Consider the following 18304-nt stretch of genomic DNA (forward strand, 5'->3'; position numbering starts at 1 on the left):
CCCCATTCCCTGATGCAGGGGCAAGTAAGTCTGTGTGTACTGACTGGCCTGTGACTGATGGCTTTAATGCACAGCAAGATCCCAATGCCATAATTACAGAAGTTTTACGTACTAGAGCGAGTTATTTCAGCCCGTCATGCCTGCACGCCTCCCCTCATTCAATGATCCTTGTCCTGTACAGGATTTGTCCAAATGACATCATTTAGTTCGCTTCCTGTTGAGACTGTTCCTCTACTCTGTCTCACACTCTGGCTCTTCTGCTGTCCCTTCTCTATCTGTCTCTCCTACAACAGCCCCTCCCTCTTTTCCAATCAAAACAACCTATAAGACACTCCGCTTCTCTCAGGCCTCTCACTTTTGACCACTCTCTTGCTCAGAAATTTAAGGGCATGGCCACTGTCTCATTGACCTCTCATCCTCTCCCCTCGCAGACTCACAGCCCCTGGGCTTAAGGACATGGTGCAGAGGCTAACTGCATTTTTGCAGACTACTACAATACACAGCAAGCTCCCAGCCTGCAGATATCCCCTGACTGCGCAATCAATGAGAAACGTACTTCATGCCCCTGCCACTCCCCTGTCTCAGTTTTACCGCCCCGATACAAGACTCACGCAAGTATTTGAGTAATCTAAAAGCAACTTTTATTTAATTACACATGGAGAGAGGTACAATAAACATATACAGGACGCATCTGCAAACGGTTATTCAAATTATCGTCTTTTATAACAACAGTTTGTGTGTTTCAGGTTGTGCTCGTGTGAGAGAAATGCAATGTACTTCAAAGTGTGTGTGTATGTGCGTCAGTGTATATTGGTGTGCGTGTGTGTATGATAGAGACAGTGTACATCAGAGTATGTGTGTGTGTGTGCAAGACAGTGTCCATCAGAGCGTGTCCGTTTGAGAGAGATGGTGTACATCTATCTCCGTGTGAGGGAGAAACAGTGTATGTGAGAGAGTATGCGTGAGATCGACAGTGAAAGTCACAGCGTGTGTGCGTGTGAGTGAAACAGCGTACATCACAGCATGTGTGTGAGAGAGCGACAGTGTATGTCTGTTTGAGTGTCTACACCAGAGAGGCCGTGTACATCGCAGTGTGCATGTGTGAGAGGGACAGTGTTCGTCATAATCTGCGTGTGAGTGGTAGAGAGAATGTACAGTTCAAGGTATGTGTGGCAGAGAGAGAGAGAGACAAACAGTGTACATCCGAGTCTGTGCGTATGTGCGAGTGTGTGTGTGTGTGAGAGAGAGAGAGTGTGTGAGAAGGGTTTGACCCCCGTGCATGTTCCGTGTATTCAATGCAGCTCAGCTGTGCAAGCTGCAGCATCTGGATTCAGAATGCATTTACTCTCTTCTTGTCTTAACGTCTCTACTTCTCTGTTCGTCTCTACCTCTTTGATTTCCATTGCACTCCTTACTTTTCTCCATGTCCTTCCCTCTCCCTGGCACCTCCTCTCCATGTCTGTCTTTCTCTGTCTGTATCTTTGTCTCTCTCTCTCTCTCTCCCCTCCACCCCCCCAACCCCACGACAGTCTCTCACACGTGCACCTTCGATTAGAATGATAATCACATTCAAATAATGTCCCATTTGCCATTTCTGGCAGAAAACACCAATTCACAGACGGTTAAAATGACTATACAGCCAACAATCAGGAGGACAATTTTTGTGATGCCATGTAATACAGTGTTTGGAGTCATAAAATGCGGAAGTCTTGTTGTGATTGTACATGGGTTTTGGGGGTGGGGGGGGAACCCACCATGGGCCAAAACAAACGTGACCAACTGCTGTATGTGGAGGTTTCTACATGTTCTGAAAGATGGCAGAGAAACAGGCAGATACTCACAAAAATGACCGACAGTAAGGTAAGGTCAGAACGTCACTTAGTTTTTCTTAGCATCGTCACTTAGCATCGGAGCAGGACAGGCTCAGATTGTACACATGGTTTGTCAAAAATGGCCATGTACGTTCTGAAGAGGAGATGAATGGTTACGAAATTCAGAGCAAAAACAGAGCAATTTACTATCCCGGTTTAGTCAACAGGATGAAAAATGGTGTGTGAGCAGTTCTTATCAGGGACTGGAGGAGGATAGTGAGGAAAATACATCAGATTATTGCAACTCAGCACGGGAATATTAAAATTGAGCTGGCATCATTGGAGGCCCTTGAATCTGCCCATTGTGTGACTTTTGTCCAGACAATGGGACTCCATTCCTACTTTTCACCGCTTGACGTTTCCCCCAAACCTCTGACGTCATGTCTCATGTGGGGTAGGGGATGTGCAGAGGTGTGGTGGGGGATGATACGTAGGTTTACGGATGACACAAATATTGACCATTTATTTCTCAGTGCTGAAAATAGTCTTTGGTTTAATAGACATTGACAGATTAGTCAGACAGGCAAATCAGTGGCAGGTGAAATTTAACTCTGACAAATACATGATGATGCACTTTAGGAGAAGCCATAAGACAAGGATGTGATCAATAAATAGTGGCACAGTAGGAATGTGAGGTATACATGAAAATCTTGGGATCATTATTATTGCTATTTTCTTGGCATGCACATTTCAGTCATGAAAAACCTGGGTATACTTTTATACTAATTTATACAAACCCCATAGTGCTGTATTGTGAACTTCAATATGATAGCCCAGTGATTTTGCCACTAGTTTATTAAACCCATGAACCCGATAATGTTCACAGGGCATGGGTTCGAATCCCACCACGGCAGATGTTGGAATTTCAAGTTATTTAGTATCTGGAATTAAGAGTGCCATGATGACCATGACTTATCTGTCAGGGAAAAACAAAATGGGCACTATTCACGGTGGAAACTGCTATTCTTAGGTGGTCTTGCCCTACAACTGACTCTCGACACAGAGCATTATGGTTGACGCTTAATTGCCGTCTGGGCATTAAATGTAGAGGGTCAGCGATGCACACATTATGAACACAGAAAAAAAAAGTTACTCTGTCAACTTTATGAAACCTCTGTTATTGTAAATGTTTGGGCTGCTACATGAACACTGTTGGCTGGGACATATTTCGCTCACCGTTTTACATCAGCTGAGAAACGAAGTGGATCAAACACTTTGATGCAATAACTTTCAGTTTGTTTCAGTCCAAAATGGTTCACCTGAAGGAAACTTTCATTGGGTGGCAAGATATCAAATTAATTTCATTTGGCATCCGGTAAGACTTTGGAAGATTCGGAGAGGAAGTGTTCCTACCATACCTACAGAGGTGTATGCAATACAAAAGATGAATCCTGCTCTGGCACTATCATTCTCTGACGGCTCTCTTCTTTTTTTTATTCTTCTCTTGATGTTCAGTCTTTGCTTCTCCTAATGATCCGACTAACTGATGTCGCGTGCTGACTGAATGCTGATCCAGTCCTATGTAGAACGGATACATTTACCCCTTGACTTCCTGGAGACTGGAAGTGGCCAGTACGAGTTAGAGTTGTGTGAAATCAATGCACACAGTTAACATTTCCAAACTAATTCGATGTTGTAATTCTTTAAATAAGATAAAAATAAACTTAATCTGTACCTCACAGGCCCGCTGCTTTACCCAGTGATTGACTGGGATGTCACGTACTTCAGAAATCACTCTGAGTCTAGGAATTCCTGAAAGTGGAATTGTACTGAATGGGAATCATAAACCTCAGACTGGACCATTTCATTGCTGTGGCTTCATGCTGCTTGGAGAATATATCATAAGAAAGTTGTACTGAGGGTGGGAAACTGCTCAAATAGAACTTTTGACCTATTATTCTTGCTTTTCTGCATGTTCTTTAAAAGCAGCATTGCAGTGAGTGTGGAGCAACAGCAGGACATTAAGCGTAACTCCAATTGAGTTTATTGGGGATATCTTTCACTGTATGACTGTCTTGCATGTGGACCAACAATCTATAAGGATCACCCAGATGCAGAGACAATGCGACTCAGTGAGCATCTTGCAAATACAATTTTACCAAATGTGGGTTCGAGCCAAAGTGGGACAATAAACACCAGTTTGAAAGTGTTATTGGTAACATCTCTCAAAGTAAAGTTACGCTGACTGATAGTTCCTAATCGGAGAGGAACAACTTACCCCAGTGGCCTTGTGCAAGGAGCAGTATCCCTGACGATAGAATTTACCTGTTTGTGGGGAACTGAATGAAATGGAATACCTGACCAAAGTGGTTACGAATACTATGGCGGCATAAACCATGTGGTGCTTCATTTACATGATATTCATTATTTCTGTTCTGTCCACTGATGAAACAGTTAACTTAGTTTGCAAATAAACACTGCATTGCAAATGGGAAAGTCTTTGTAAACTGGTCGTTAATATTTGCTAAGAAGTTTACAAAGGAAAATGTCCTCTTGGAGGTAAAGAGATGTGATATTTTTCCTAAAATGAAAATGGCAGAACAATAATGTTATTTCAAAAAAACTCCCGATAGACTTATTATGTTGAGACAAATAATATTTTGGTACGAATTTATCTTCGAGCAAGTTCGGACAAGTTGTGGGCCGTGGCTACACTAATTTATGATCTGAGCGTTAGCAATGATGGATATCGAGCCAGAAATATTATTATGATTCGCGTCTGATTCTGATTAGATTTATTGTAACTATTTTTAAAATCTATAATGCATAATCTTTGCACATTTAATTTTCCAGAGACCTCTACTTTTGGCTTTGTGTTTTGCAATCTCTTTTGGAGGAGGAGGCTTTGAAGACGAATGTACATCAGTCAGTTTTAAGGCAATATATAAAATAAATAATGCTAACCAGAGTGGGAATAAAATGACTGTTTCAACTTCGAACAATCTTTAGTACCTGCAAAATTATGGCTATGGCTAACAATCGAGTTGAGCAGAATTGACAGAACACAATACAGAACATTTAACATGTTACTTTAATATACTGTGGAAGCCTCTCCCATTACGATGGGTTCTAACTGTTATTTAGTATTTCATGTCAGTGAATTCCTGTCGCAATCTTTCTTATAAGTGGAAATATTATATCCACATTTCTATCACAAAGTGCTGTACACTCTGAACATTTGTGGCCTGTATGCTACGAACAAAGCTCAGAAATCCAACCACCAGAATTATGAGCATTTCTCTTTTAGTGTGATAACGACAAATATTCTGACACTGCTAAGAGCCCATGCTCTGTCATTGTTGCTTGTTTTTTGTACCTTAACCTCTGACCTTCCAACACAACCACACGTTAACTCGCCAATGCACCAAACTCAGCATTGTTTGCCTTTCATTTGGAGAAGCGCTGATTATCAGTTTCTTAATTAATTGCGCCTCTTTTTGCAAAACTTTAATTCCTGAAAATAACTATTCAGCTCTTTAATATATTAATTATGACCAGAGGTTCACAACATGGAGCCCTCAAAAACCTCGGGCCAGTGAGATGACAACTGTCTTCGTTTACATCCTGAGTACAAGTGAGGATGATCCTGGCTGTTAAAGGGCAGTGATCTCAGTTGTCATACATCTCCGGCGGAATTCTGCAGGGGCATGTGCTCGACACCAACTCTGTAGATGCCTCATCCGTGCCCTCCACCGTAGTTTCAAAATGAGAGATGCTTTCTTATGATTGCACAATGTTTAGAACCATTAATGACTCATTAGGTAATGAAGAGGTGCGTGCCCAGTGCAACATCCAGCTTGGAAAGTGTATTGAAAAGTAGCATTGGTGTCACACAAGCACCAGGAAAAGAACATCGCAAAAAGTGAGAATCTGCCAATCTCCCATTGCCTCACTATGACATTACCATCACTGAATGCATGCCTATCAACAATGTGGCTCAACCACTGACAGGAAAAAGACCTCGTCCAACCATGCAAGTGCTGTAGTCACCGGAATGTATCAGACACTGTGATTACTACCGCAATAAATACCCTACCTTCCTCTATAATTAATTTGCATCGTCCAAACAACATAGCTCACGGGTGGGTTGGAATTCTCTCCATGTATCGGGCTGACAGCAGCTCAAATGTATCACGAAGTACAGCATTCACTGGACATGCAGCTACTTCATCGCCGTGAACATCACCACAATGATTCCTCACTCCCTTCACAAACAAAATGCGTGATGAGCAAAAGATAGTTTTCACAGGAAGTAAAAAAGTTGCACTCTGAGTCAGTTTCAGCAGCACCGTGCAAATCCATGACCTCCAGTTCCACGAAAACGAGAGCAGCAGATGCAAAGAAACAATACCACATAAAATTTCCGATTCAAACCAGACTTCATTCTGACATGGCAATGTATTGTCATTCCATCACTCTTGCTGGGTTCAGATTGTGCAACTCTGACACAAAACAAGAGTGGCCTATCTCCACCCCAAAGAATTTAGATGCTCATAAAGGTGTCTGTCCAACACTGCAAGGACGAGCACATCGGGCTGGGGAATGCACATTTCCCGAGATACTAATGCTCACAATCCGTGTGCAAGTTCGAAAATAATCACAATTCCCTAATCTGCAAAAGCGTTCCTCTGAACATAAGCAGTGGTTAGTGTTCAAGAGAATGTGCCACATCGCAGAGAGAGGGAGAAATGTTTAAGGCGAAAGGCTGAGTGCTTGCTGCTGAGGTTCTGCCGAATTTTGGGCATCAGCTATGACATCAGATAATCCGTCTCATAGCTTATTTTGCTGAGTCAAATGAATTCCCCAACTGCTGCTGGTCTGAAAGCCAGAGACAGCTCCATTTGCCACAGTTGTCTGTGCTGGGTACTGGTCGGTGCGTGAGTCTTCTCCCTACTGCATTGAATCGCAGGGAGAATGCCTTGTCTTCAAATTTGGAGTAGATCATTTCATAGTTGTGACAATGTACTCAGTGCAGGAGTATCGAAACGAAGGCAATGGTCTAAAAAGGGAAAAGTCATGTGCACTGGGGAGTTGGCTGTGCAAGGAGAGCTCCATTTTCTTTTAGTCATTGAAAACATGTGGGTGTCACTGGCTTGGCCAACACTTTCCATCCTTCCATAATTGTGCAGACGACAGGTAGCAGTCTTCCAGATTGTTCTGAGTCTGGAGTCACATCTAAGTCAGACCAGGTAAGGATGACAGAACAGCTTCCCTCAAGGATATCAGTGATCGAAATGACTACCCTTTCCTGATAATTGATATCCATTTCATCTTCTTCAGTCCACATTTCTATTTTAAATCAAATACCAACATCCGCCATTGTGAATGTCAACCGCAGCTTCCCAGAACATTATCTCACATTTTGCAGTAACAGTATATTTATAAAACCATTCAGCCATCGTCTCCCATAATCTTGAGCATTGACCTGTATCCGTAAGAATAACGGTGGCACTGTGGTTAGTAACAGACACCCAAGTTTAATTTCAGTCTTGAACAACTGTCTGTGTGGAATTTGCACCCTTATCCTGACCTGTCATGATTAAAACGAAACACGGCTTTGATCGTGGTGGGGGTGGGGGGTATTGGTGGTGCGCTCCTCGGAGGATCGGGGCAGACTAAAAAGGAAGCATGGACTTTCTCTGTTCTGCACCATTCTGGTGATCTCCATGGAGAATGCTGTTTTAACCAAGAGGCTTTCAATGCTCCATTGTGTGACCCAGGTTTGAGAGAGCGATCTCTATCGCGATGGGCAGAACCTAGGAGAGGATCTTGATACCTGTTTTTGGATACATGTCAGAAAGTTTTAGTAACCTCGCATAAAGTGTCTGATTACGTAAACGGAAATTTGAAGTGACCAATGCTGCATAGGTACAGATATAATTTGGGTGAAGGCTTTGGTATACAATCTGGACAGGTGCCAAGTTTTGCCATTCTTCTGATTTTGATTAGTATCCATGGTGTTTGGATTCACTGCGAAATACCTTAATTGATCGGATTGTCACTATGTTCAATAATGTAAAGGAGGGAGGGATTCAATGCCGATCATTTGTTAATTGATATTGTGGCAGATATCAATGTTTGGACACAGTGGAGTGATTCAGTACACTTTGAAAAAGGTTCATACAGTGTGACCTTGCAACTCTGGATGCAAACAGAGCTATGGAAACCCTGAAAACGCATACAGAAATTTTATAATCAATGTCCGTGTTAGATGTCTACCCTTCTTCGTTTTGCTCATCCCAGTTGTCATTGTGGGGATGTTGTGGACTTATTGCAAGCTCCACTCAGTCTGAATAACTTATAAAGCAGATGAAATCAACCACTGCCGAGCCCAAAACAATGTTGAGGAAAATACCAGGTTTCTGTCAGCAATCTGCTACACATGTTCTTGCCTTCATATCTTAAAACCTGCAAAAATATTAATTGAGAGAGTGTTTGCTGGTGCGGTTCAGAAATGTTAAAGGTGAGATGAAATGGAACAACAATTTTCTTTCTGTTATTGCTAACAGTCTGGCTTCAGCCACAGATCATGTTTGATCAGCAACATTTTAAAAAAAAATTATCTTACAGTTACTCTCGTGCTACTTGCATTCCTGGCTTGGGTAGGTGTTTCTTTCTAAATGCACCACTCGTTATCTGGTGACGATGGCAGCGTCTGATCGGCTGTTCATTGTTTTTTATGCCGTATTATTCAAATTTTCACGTTATTCTACTGTGCAAAGTTTCCTGGACATTACTCTGTTTGTAATCTTATCTATGCCCTGAGCTGCCTGGCTATTGATTGTTTTGTGTGGTTCACTGTTGCCTTTTCTTTTGATCGATTTGTCGCCATTTGTGTTCATCAGATGAAAACTGAGTATTGCACAGTTCTAGCACCAATCTGCATTTTCTTTGCGTTAAAAAGCATTCCCAACTACTTTCGATTTAAATCTGGAACGATGAGCAACAATGTTCCATGGTACTGTTATACCACATCCAGTTATTATAATGACCCTCGGTGGAAAAGTTTTCAATATTTTGAACAATTTTTAACACCATTTCTCCAATTAACTTTTATTCTCTTTATTAATGTTCTGACTGTCAGACACATATTCAATGCTATTGAGGTGCGTACGGTACTGAGAGGTCAGCGGAAAATAGACAATGATCCAGATATGGAGAGCAGACAAAATTCCTTGGTTTTACTCTTTGCCAAATGTGCCAGCTTCATACTTTTCTGGTTTTTGTCTTAAGTTTTTTTAATGTTGCTTATTCCTTGAATTCTGGTGCTGCTTCTCTCTTTCAACAAGTTGGATATATGCTGCGGGACTTCAACTGCTGCACAAACGCATTCATTTCTGTGGTGAAACAGAGAAATTTCAGAGACCAGTTGAAGCACACCGTGAAATATCCAGTCATGAAAATAATTCAGTTGATGGACTCGAAACGTTAACTTTGTTTCTGTGTATACAATGTTAGCTGATCAAGTGTACTTTATGCACATGGAAAACTGGTTAATAGTAAGAGTTTTAGAAAATGAAGTTGGGCTGAATAAATTACAGCTATCAAACACATTTTTCAACAGAATTATGAATTTGATAAGGAGCTGAGAAATACACTTTAGTTCAAGGTGCAGTCGACAGCGAAGAAGGCGCGCTCAGAGCACAACTGGATCTTGATCAGGTGGGCCAATGGGCCCAGACGTGACAGATGGGGCTTAATTTAGATGATTGTGAACTGCTGCACTTTGGAAAGGCAAATCAGCACATGAATTATACAATTGATTGGACGCTCATGGGGAGCGTTACTGACCAAATATACATTCGGTTGGAATTGCATAGTTTCTTGAAAATGGACTCGCAGATAAAGAGGATAGCAAAGAAGGCGTTTGGTATGATTTCTTTTAATGGTCAGTGCAAAACGTATACAGTTTGGGAGATCATGTTACAGCTGTACAGGACATTGGTTAAGCCACTTTTGTTCTGTTCTCCATGTTATCGGGAGGAAGTTCTGAAAAATTATAAGGTAAAAAAACATGATTTTTAAGTATGTTGCCAAGTTTGGAGAGATTGAGCTGGAAGGAGAGGCTGAATTGGGTGGGGCTTTTTTTTCCCTGGATTGTCAGAAGCTGCTGTGTACCCTAATAGAGGTCTACAAAAACATGAGGGGCATGGGTGTGGTGAAGAGACAAGGTCTTTTCCTGGGGTGGGGAGTCAAAATCAAGAGGACATAAGTTTAAAGTGAGGGAGGAAAGACAAAAAAAATAGTTACTGAAGGGGCAGCAGTTTGAAGCAGAAGATGTGTTTGGAATGAGCTGCCTGAGAAAGTGGTCGAAGAAGGTATAACTATAATGATTAAAAATTATTTCGATGTGTATATGAGTACCAAGGCTTTAGAGGGTTTGGGATCAAATGCTGGCAAATGGGCTTAGACTCGTTCAGGATATGTGATTAGCGTGGATATGTTTGATTGAAGGTTTGTTTCCATAGTACATCTCTGACTGTATGTTGATGTAGTTATAATTCAACATCTCTTTTCCTCAAACTGGTTCGAATTTCCCACAGGAGTAAACTGCTCAAGATATGAAGGTGTCAACAATCGCCGTTGAACATGTATTCCCCGTTTATCTCATTTGCTCGGTAGAGGATACACAGTTTGTATGCTGGTTACATAGATGTTTCGCTGACTGGCAATCTCATAAATCTCTCAGTGCACACTATAAGTTAACGACCATATTAAGCTGAATATACTTCAGAGGGAAAAGTACCAAACAAAAAGAATGAACTGTTCCAGCTAATGTATTTGCATCAGAATGAAGGAAGGTGGAAATGCAAGAGTTAAGCCAGGAGTGTGGGGAATTGCAAAATGTTCAGAATGTCTGTGAGCCCATCTCTGAACATTTATTTCTATCTGTGTATGTGTGTATGTCAATGTGTGTGTGTGAATAGCTCTGCCTTCAATGGGACACAATTTGAATGAATTATAAGTGATTGAACAAAACCTCCCCATCTGTCTCTTTGCCTGTGTCTCTTGTGTTGAGAGCGATGCAGTGTCAGCCTCCATTGGACTCCCCATTCACTGTACAATCACTTTTTTTTCGGAGAAATCATCAAATCCTCTGAATATGTGACCTTGCTCTCGGGTATCACAAAGTGACAGGGTCATATAATTGTCCAGCATGGAAACAGGCCCTTCCATCCAACTCGTCAATGCTGACCAGATTCCGAAACTAATTTAGGCCCATTTTCCAGCACTTGACCCATATCACTCAAATCCTTCCTCTTCAGATGCACAAGCAGATTCAGTTTAAATGCTGAAATTGTACCTGCCTGCACTACTTCCTCTGGCAGGTCATTCCATCAACTCAACCCCCTTTTCGTGTAAACGTTGCCCCTTGGATCCCTTTTAAATCTTCGCCCCTCAGCATCACAATATGCACTCGAGTTCTGTTCTCACCCCGGGGATAAGACCTTTTCTATTAACCCTATCAATACTCCTCTGTAGGGTCACCCCTCAACCTCTGACATTCCAGGATAAATAGTCCCAGTTGATTCGGCTTCTCTCTGTAGCTTAAACCCTCCAACATTGACAGCATCGTTGTAAATGTTTTCCGAGCAATTGCATTTTTCACAACATTTTTCCAAGTGGACAGAGACCAGCATTGCACACAACATCGCAAAAGTGTCAAAATCTCTGTCCAGTGCCAGGTTATGGTTCAACGAGTTTTTCTGGAAGCACTAGCTTTAGGAGCGCTGCTCCATCATCGGGTAATTGTGGAGAATAAGATCATAAGATACAGCATTTAAAGCCTTACGGTCTTAGGATCATATACTGCACAACGACCTGATGAGGAAGCAGCGTTCGGAAAGCTAGTACTTCCAAGTAAACCTGTTGGAGTATAACCTGGTGCCTAGTGTTTTATTTTTAATTTTGCACCCCACTCCAAACCTGATACCTCCAAATAATGTCCTACCCAGCCGTAACATGACATTTCAACTCCTATACTCCATGCTCTGACTTACAAAGGAAAGCATGCCAAATGACAACTTCACTATCCCATTTATCTCCGACTCCAGCCATCAAGGAACTATGAACCTGGATTCCAAAGTCACTTTGTTCAGCAACACTGTCCTGGTCCTTACTATTATGTCATGCAAGGTAGTTAATGAATCCAACACCTATGCGAGCAGTCGATGATCTGGGGAATAGGTGTTAACTAATTTAATCTTGTCAGGGTCAGTGTCTATGGTTATGTTCTATGTGGAACCAAATGTTACATTTCTGGGTTCGGCCTATTTATCTGCATGAGATTTTGTTGGAAGTCGTCTTCATGCTGAAGCTTGTTCGTTGCTGTACAAACAGCACAATTCCTGTTGCGACACATTCAAAATTATACAGTAGATGGAGAACATACTCAAATATCTCTTTACCCAAATGAATCAATCAGTTAAATACAAAAAAATTCAATCAATCCAAAATATTCTCATTTCAATTCAGATTTGTTTTCCTGAAGCAGCTTGTTGCAACGGTGACAGGCCGAAGGTAGTGCTGGCATCTCCAACCTGATCACACATTAAATGGTTCTTTCCATGCAAGGGACACAGAAGATTTCAGGGAGACGTGAACAAGGGAAACAATAACACGCATCGTTTCGAGACAGCGTTTCAATTACTTTTTCATACAAATACATTGTAAATAATTAAAAACAAAATGTCCATTAAAACATGCCAAGCAGCAGAACTAAATAATTGTGTTGTGCATTTACTTGAGAGGTCAGAGGTTTAGCCACAGGTTCCCGTGATTGAGGAATCCCGGTCTCACATTGTGCTGCTTTGGCATAGTATCGCAGCGCGGACAGACACAGTCTGGAAAAACAAAACAGAAATTTCTGGAAAAGCTCAGCCGGTCGGGCAGCATCTCTGGAGAGAATTCAGAGCTCGCATTTCAGGTTAACAGCGAACAATGTTACTTCAGTTACCAAATTTCACTTTCACTGAAACCTTCTTCCAGCACCACATGCTTTCCTATCTCTGCAACCTCCTGCAGCTCTTCAGCCCATCTATATCTCTGGAAATCACTTCAGACCCGACACCACTCCTTATCTCAATGACCTCTACCAGTCCATAGACTCATCCCGATGTCTATACCATCCTCCAACTCATGCAACCCTCTCTATCTCTTTTACATCCTTCAGTACATACAGCCCTGCCTATCTCTGCAATCACCTCCAGCCTCTGCTCCACTCACTTTCTCTGTCAACTCCTCCAGTCGCAACATCACTCTCTACCTCTGTAACATCCACCAGTCCCGAAACGTCTTCCTGCCTGTCTAACCTCCTCCAGTGACTGCAACTTTCGCTATCTGTGTATCTTCTCCAGGTCCTGCACGTCACACGACACACTCCTTTTGTCTGCAGACTCCTCCAGCCCCTGCATCCTTCCCTACCTCTGTAAACTCCTCCAGCCCATACACCATAAGCTCTCTCTGTAACCTTCTAATGTTTAGTTGGAAGGGGTTTCACGTCTACAAATTTTAGACATCAATGACAAATAAATTGAGTTTTGTTTAATTCAGAAATCGCCCAATATAACAGTCTCCTGAAGGCAAGGGCCCATCACAGAGAGCATATTTCCACCTGCATCGGGGTTAAATCAGGATTTCTCTTAAACCAATGAATAGGCTGTTTCAATCCAGGTCTGTTTACAGGAGCAAGATGTTTGACACCTGAGATGAACTAGTCATAGGCGAGTAAATGATGAGATACCAGACATAATTCAATCAGAATCTGAGAGTAAACGTGGATTCTGTAGATAACGATGATGATTTGACAGAATATCTCACTTTCTTCCCAGAGTCTCATTTTGATTGCTGTCAGACGACGGTTTGTGAGGATCATGTCATTCACACCCCTTTTTTCTGTTTCTTCTCTTCTCCCATTTCGCCCCAAATCAGTCTATCCACCTGTTGGTCCTTATTGTCATTGTGTCATCTAAGTCTCTCTGCCCTCCAAACTATCAGAGACTTTCCCTTCTGCTCTTTGTTCCATGTTCTACTGGAGATACAAGGAGCAACGCATGCAGTTCCTTCTCACACACAGTAGATACATTGTCACTCACAGATATACAGAGAACAGAACCGTCATCAATCCGACAGGCTCAGAAAGAGAGAGTGTTTGGTCCTATTCCAATCCCAAGTTCTGGGGGATATTTTAATATTTACATGAAAACAGCGGTGGGCAAGATGTTCAGCGAATCCGGAGGGACAGGATGTACATGTATTTGGAAAGGCAAGGACTGATTCAGGAAAGTCAATATGGCTTTGTGCGTGGGAAATCATGTCTCACAAAATTGATTGAGTTTTTTGAAGAAGTAAAGAAGAAGAATGATGAGGGCAGAGCAGTAGATGCAATCTTTATGGACTTCAGTATGGCGTTCTATAAGGTTTCCGATGGGAGACTGATTAACAAGGTTTGATCGCATGGAATACAGGGAGAACCAGCCATTTAGATACAGAACTGGCTGATGGATAGAAGACAGGTCGTGCAGGGCTGTTTTTCAGACTGGAGACCTTTAACCAGTGGAGTGCCACAAGGATCGCTGCTGGGTCCTCTACTTTTTGCCATTAAAATAAATGATTTGTATGCGAGCATAGGAGGTACAGTTAGTAAGTTCACAGATGACACCAAAATTTGAGGTGTAGTGGTCAGCGAAGAGGGTTACCTCAGATTACAACAGGATCTGGACCAGATGGGCCAATGGTCTGAAAAGTGGCCGATGGAGTTTAATTCAGATAAGTGCAAGGTGCTGCATTTTGGAAAAGCATATCTCAGCAGGACTTATACACTTAATGGTAACGTACAAGGGAGTGTTGGTGAATAAACAGACCTTGGAGTGAAGGTTCTAGCTCCTTGAAAGTGGAGTCGCACGGTGATAGGATAGTGAAGGCGGCATTTGGTTTGCTTTCCTTTCTTGGTCACAGTATTGACTACAGGACTTTGGAGGTCATGTTTCGGCTGTACAGGACATTGGTTGGACCACTGTTGGAATATTGCGTGCAATTCTGGTCTCCTTCCCATCGGAAAGACGTTGTGAAAGTTGAAAAGGTTCAGAAAAGATTTACAATGATGTTGCGAGGGTGGGAAGATCTGAGCTACAGGAGACGCTGAACAGGCTGGGGCTGTCTTCCCTAGATCGTCGGAGGCTGAGGCGAAACCTTATAGAAGTTTAAAAAATTATGAGGGGCATGGGTAGGATGAATATGCAAAGTCTTTTCCCTGGGGTCGGGGAGTCCAGAGCTAGAGGGCATAGGTTTAGGGTGAGAGGGGAAAGATATAAAAGAGACCAAAGGGGCATCATTTTCACGCAGAGGGTGGTACGTGTATGGAATGATCTGGCAGAGGATGTGGTGGAGACTGATACATTTGCAACATTTAAGAGGCATTTGGTCCAGGTGCTGGAAGGTGGGACGAGATAGGTTTGGGATATCTGCTCGGCATGGACGGTTTGGATCGAAGGGTCTGTTTCCATGTTGTAGATTTCTCTGACTCGATTACTCTATACAGAGTTTGAAAGTGGTGTCATCCAGGTGCTGGGAACGTTAAACTCTCTCCTGTACGTGTGTAACAGTATATGCATGTGTGAATGACTGAATGTGGTGTGCGAGGGCATGTGTGTGTACACATTCGAGAGGGCGAGTGAATGAGAATGAGGGACTCACTGAATAAGTTCTAATTTGTTTCTAACTGAGCGGTTTTAACCAGCTACATCAGAAGTAGCAATGTTAGGATCTGGTCTGCCTTCTTTAAATATTTTGAGGGGCTCTTGTGTGATCCATAAAAGATTGGATGTTCTTCCGGGATTTGTTGTATGTTTATGATTTGGGGTTGCATTTGCTGGACTCAAAGGCACCGAGTTGTGGGTGTTAGCTTCGCCTGGATTAAATTGTGTGTGGGAAAACAATGGCTTATTCAATCACGAAATGTTTTATGGGGGTGGAAGAAGTTGCCTTTAGGAGATTTAGAGAAGTTGAACACAGAAAAGCTGCTGGAATTAGCAGTCATTTGAAATTGTACCTATCTTCTTCCATGAGGAAAGGAGAGATCATTAGAGTAATAGCTCAGCACTTATATATGCTGGAAATGTCATCAGACCCTTTAGAGGTTACGACAGTTCAACTAAAAATCAGTTGCTTAATTTTGCAGGAAAATAAAATGAAAGGTCAAAAATAATGACACTGTTGTAATTACGATTAAAAACTGAGAAAAGTCTAAAAGAACGAATCGATATTACAGAACAAAAAGAAAAGAAGTGACAAAGAGAGAAAGAAGAGAGAGCAAGAGAGATAAAGATAGAGGGAGAAGAAAAGAAGGAAGAGCGGGAGTTGGAACTTCAGGAATTGACAGACCAAAATCAGGCTGAATGGAGGGAGATGAAGGCTGAAGGTAAGCTTAGTCAGAAAGAGAGTGAGGATGTGCAACAGATGGTTACTATAGAACTGGTGAAATTCTGTTTGTACGCTTTGCCGAAATTTGATGGAATGATGTGGAAGTGATTTACATGACATTGGTGTATGTGAGGCAGTGAAGAAAGACATTTTCGGTGCATATGAGCTCTTGACAGAAGCCTACCGATAACTATTCAGGAATCGAAGGAGGGGCCCTGGTCAAACCTGAATTGAATTTGAAAGGACCAAGCAAAGCAATTTTAAACGGCGATGAGATCATTAAAAATTAAACAAATTGATGACATTCTTAGAGAAACGATTATTTCGGACGAGTTTATAAATTAACTTGCTGAAGTCATCAGAACTCATGTGGAAGGACAGAGAGTTAAAATGGCAAAATTAACAGTTGAAATGCTTCATAATTATGAGCTGGTTCATAAATCAAACGTTGGCTACCAAAATCTATTTCAAACCGTGAGGATTAGAAATTGGGGAAAAGAGAAAACCTCACGTGGAAAGGAAAAAGTCGATCTCGGTGATGACCATGCAGATAACGGAGCAGAAGATGAAAGTGAAACCCTTGGAGGGGAAAGAGAAGTGAATAAGCTCCGGTGTTATCTCCGAAATAAAGTACGCCATATGAAATCACACTGTTCATGGTTTGCGAAAGGCACTGGGAAGCCAGATGCAGGAAAATACGAGAAGTCAGTGAATTTTGTGGAACATCATCGGATGCTAGAAATCTGCACCAGAATGAACAATATGTTTGGATGTTGGTTAAGGAGGAAATTCCAGATCTTCTTAAAAGATATACCTGCAAAAATAAAGTTAGCTCACTTAAGCCAGGTGCAGCAGGTAAAGAGGGTTAAATTTTAAGAGTTACAGTATCCTCCATGAAAGATAAGGAAATGTATCGTTGAACAAATATTATAGAAAATATGTGAGTAACAGGCTTTCACGGTGAGATGAAAAGTGCTCAATTATGTCAAGTATGGTTGCATTGCCCCGTTAAGAGTGGAGAGGCTGTTGTAGAAGTATTGGACAAAGTGTCAGCTCCAGCAATAGTATTTGACCTTACTAATACGATAGCTCATTCACAGGTGAGATTGCTGTCAACTGTGTTTGAAAAGCCAATAGAAACTCAGGAAACAAAGCTAATGCAGGACACATATCCCGGAATTTCTCCAGACTGTGTGGTTACGAGGTCACAAAGTCACGAGTTGAAACAAGAGGGATGACAGAGTACGGGAATGAAAGTTGAAATTAAATTAGCAGAGATCTGATTTGAACAACTGGTTGACTCAAAACAGGAGCAGTTTTATATCAAAAAGCCAATTATATCAAAAAGCCAATGCAAGAAAAATCTAAATGTATTTAAATCTAAATCGATGAACATGGAATAGTGTATGTTAGATTAGCTTCAGATTTGTATGACAGGTCGGCGCAAAATCGAGGGCGAAGGGCCTGTACTGCGCTGCAATGTTCTATGTTCTGTATGTTCTCTGCATCCTGGTGTATGACGATCTTAAAAAATGATATTTCTATGAGGAGAGGGAGAACATCACGTATCCAAGCAGATATGAAATGGACACATGTTCCTTCATTCGTATTGAGAGTGGATTACAGAAATGGGTGTACTGCGTAAACTACCATAAGGGGACATTTACGGGTAAAAAACACTTCAAGCAAATATACAGAAACAGTTTTACAGGACTGGATTGCACAAGGATGTCTTTGAATTTTGCCAGACATGAAAAATATCTGGTAAAACCTGCAGCTTTATTTCACTGTGGAGTGTGACGAAGCTACTCCTTTAACAAGGTTATGCAGTCCTTGCTTTCTTCTTCAGTGAGGTCATACACGTCACAGACACTGGAAAAATGAGGACTGAAGGGTTTTAGTGCCAGTTTGGTAACAGCCGACACACACTGTTTTAGGCAGAACGATTTCAATGTGTGTAAAATGACGTTAGAGTGTCAGACGAAGAGTGAAGAATTTGTGGTTGGAGAAGT

This window comes from Chiloscyllium punctatum, chromosome 47, assembly GCF_047496795.1.
Source record: "Chiloscyllium punctatum isolate Juve2018m chromosome 47, sChiPun1.3, whole genome shotgun sequence".
In the NCBI taxonomy this organism is placed as follows: domain Eukaryota; kingdom Metazoa; phylum Chordata; class Chondrichthyes; order Orectolobiformes; family Hemiscylliidae; genus Chiloscyllium; species Chiloscyllium punctatum.